Source organism: Siphateles boraxobius, unplaced genomic scaffold (genome assembly GCF_051911475.1).
Source record: "Siphateles boraxobius isolate OS27281-9 unplaced genomic scaffold, OSU_SipBor_1 43, whole genome shotgun sequence".
Taxonomy (NCBI): Eukaryota; Metazoa; Chordata; class Actinopteri; order Cypriniformes; family Leuciscidae; genus Siphateles; species Siphateles boraxobius.
This window is the reverse complement of record NW_027509064.1, coordinates 3,846,874-3,850,554: the sequence shown is the minus strand read 5'-3', so window position 1 is coordinate 3,850,554 and position 3,681 is coordinate 3,846,874.

Below are 3,681 nucleotides of genomic sequence, written 5' to 3'. Positions count from 1 at the left end.
CATCCATATCTTTCAATGATAAAAACCTGCTCCTCACAAGAGCATCCTTGACTTTCTCATTTAGAATAGAACTCAACTTTAATTTCTTGTCAGTCCACTCCAAATTGGAATTAGCAGCAAGATCTCTTATCATGTTCTCTTCAATGACTAGAATTTCTTTCTCAATCCATTCCAAAGTTGATTTCAAACACAAAGTTGAGTAAGATGTATATTGTTGGCAAAACTCCCTTATATGCGTTTTACCAATTTCCCACCAAAGAATTACATTTTCATATCTACTTTTTTAACTTTTCCAAGTTTCCCAAAAGTGCTTAAAAGATTCACAAAAAAACTTGTCTTGCAGTAACTTTACATTAAAATGCCAATATGAATTCTTATTTCTTCTGTGTATCAAAGTGCAGTCAACAGTAATAAGCTTGTGATCAGAAAAATATGTGGGGACAATAGCTGTATGTACAACTCTGTTTTTCATATTGTTTGATAAATACAATCTATCTAAATGTGCAGCTGAAATTCTCCCCTCATTCACCTTTACCCAAGTATATTGTTTAACCAAGGGATTATTTTCTCTCCAACTATCTGTGAAATTAAAAGTTTCAATAATATTAGCTAAAAAAGTAGATGACAGAAAATTAGGTTTCTGTCCATTTCAATCAAAAGAAGGATTAAGTGTACAGTTCCAATCCCCTCCTAAAATGATCAAATCCTTAACCTGCTATTGTTTTAAAAAGATCTTCAATTTATCAAAAGTATTTATCCTATCAGATCCAGTATTAGGTGCATATATATTAACAAAATCGAAAAACAAACCATTAATCTCAGCTCTAACTGCCAATACCCGCCCTGGCTCAATTTCTTTTTTTGAAAGAATTGTAACTTTAGTACTAGGAGAGAAAACAATCGCAGCTCCTGCACTCAGGTTAGTCCCATGAGTAAGAACACACTCACTACCCCACCACAGTCGCCAGTCAACCTCATTATTCACATCACTATGAGTTTCTTGCAGGAAAATCACATCTAAATTTTTCAACCTAATAAATTCTATGATAGTTTCTGCTTTCCTCCTATCCCTCATCCCATTAACATTCAAGAAATTTAATTAACATTCAAAATTTTCTTCAGCATTATTGCTCAGAGATTGTCAACCTACCTATTAAAGAATGGCTTCATTGACACTTCAGTTCAAAAAGCGGGCATTCCAGGATTCTCAGGATGCTTAGAACATATCAGTGTTATCTGGCAACGAATACAATCAGCTAAAAAGCAGAGGAAGGAGCTCCACGTGACATTCCTGGATTTGGCTAATGCATATGGTTCAGTGCCACATGAGCTTCTTTGGGCATCATTTGATTTTTTCAGGGTACCGATGTCGATAACAAATTTAGTGAAAGCCTATTTTGGAGATTTCCAATTTAGTTTCTCAACTACAGAATTCAGCACTACATGGCAATACTTAGAGGTTGGAATAATGGCAGGATGCACCATTTCTCCACTGGCTTTTACCATGGCAATGGAAGTAATCATTAGGGCATCAAAATGGGTAGTAGGAGGAGAGCGCTTGGCTTCTGGGATGCGACTACCACCAATCAGAGCATACATGGATGACATGACAACCATGACTACAACGGTACCCTGCACTAATCGGTTATTGGGGAAGTTAACAGATAATATTGAATGGGCACAAATGCAATTTAAGCCCTCTAAATCAAGGAGCATCTCAATAGTTAAAGGCAAGGTAGTAGATAAAATATTCTTCATTAATGGTGAGGCAATACCAACAGTTTCTCAGAAGCCAGTGAAGAGTCTAGGGAGATGGTACGATGGGGATCTAAAGGACACAGTTCGAGTGGGAGAAGTTAGACGACAAGCAGTGGAAGGGTTGAAGAGCATAAACAGCTGTGCTCTACCAGGCAAACTAAAACTCTGGTGCTTTCAGTTTGGTCTACTGCCAAGGTTGCTGTGGCCACTGACTGTGTACGAGGTTTCTTTGACAACAGTGGATAAGCTGGAAGCGTTAATAAGTTGCTACATCAGGAAATGGTTGGGAGTTCCACGCTGCCTCAGCAGAGTGGGACTTTATAGTAAAGGAGTATTGCAGCTGCCAGTCTCTGCTTTAACCGAGGAGTTTAAGTGTGCCAAGGTCAGACTGGAAATGACTTTAGCAGAGTCACGCGACAAATGTGTAAGGGAGGCAGCCCCTGTGGTAAAAACTGGTAGAAAGTGGTCAGCAAAGAAATCTGTAGTAGAGGCAAAGGCTGGCCTTCAAATTGGGGATATCGTGGGACAGGTACAGCATGGAAGAGGGGGTTTTGGGCTCAGTTTAGCTCCTCCTAAATGGCACAAGGCAGGCCCAGTTCAAAGGAGGAAGCTGGTAGTCAACGAGGTGTGAAAGCAGGAGGAGAGGATGAGATGTATAAAGGCCATTTCCCAGGCCAAGCAGGGAGAGTGGATGAGATGGGAGAGTGTGGAACAACGAAAATGGGCTGGCAAGACCTTTGGTCAATGGAAGAGAGTAGGATCAGTTTCCTTATTAGGTCAACATATGATGTTCTCCCATCACCGCAGAACCTAAACCTCTGGGTAGGAGAGGATCCCTCTTGTCCTTTGTGTTCATCACCTGCCACATTAAGGCACATTTTGACAGAATGTAAGGTGGCTCTTAGCCAAGGTCGGTTTACTTGGCGCCATGACCAAGTATTGCGATGTTTGGCTTTAGCATTGGAAGGCAAGCGTAGTATGACCAATAAGTTGCCGCCTGTTCTAGCAAAACATTACACGCAGAAGACAATATTCCTCCACCCAGGCGAGCTACCACCAAGAAAACGTGCTAACACCAATTCTCGCCCAGGACAACTGGAAGCTGCTAGGGACTGGAAGATGCTGGCTGATCTTGATCAACGGCTTATTTTTCCACCTGAGATTGCCACCACTAACCTACGACCAGATATTGTTTTGTGGTCTGGATCAGCACGCATTGTTCAACTGATAGAGTTAACAGTGCCATGGGAGGATGCGGTAGATGAGGCATATGAGAGGAAGAAATTGCGGTATGCTCATCTAGCCACTGAAGCAGAACAGCGAGGATGGAGAGTCCAGGTTTATCCAGTGGAAGTGGGTTGTCAAGGTTTTGTGGCACACTCTACAACCCGGTTCCTCAGAGACCTCGGATTCAGTGGTCAAGAGTTGCGTGGCACAGTAAAGAACTTATCTGAAGCAGCAGAAAGGAGCAGCAACTGGCTATGGTTGAGACGGAAAGATTCTAGCTGGCTGAGTACAGGCCGCCATGCTACGGTTTCGTAGAATTCTTGAAAACTTGAAGGGTGTTGGTTTATTTGTATAGGTTGGATAGTATTTACAGTCATTACGTTCCTGTGTATATTGCGTGAATGACGGGATGTTGGGCAGATATTGTGTTTTGCGGTAGGTGGTATGCCATACGGAACCGTTGCCACTGAAACTGCATATTAACGCACCAGTGGGGCTCGACAGCCTTAGTCAAACGGGTCGGCGCGTATGGTTGGGTTGCGGAGAGATTGTGAGATTGTGGTTAGGTCTCAGCAGCACTGTTGGTTTATTTGTAGAGGTTGTATAGTATTTACAGTCATTACGTTCCTCTGTATATTGCGTGAATGACGGGTGCTTGGGCAGATATTGTGATTTGCGGTAGGCGGTATGCCATAC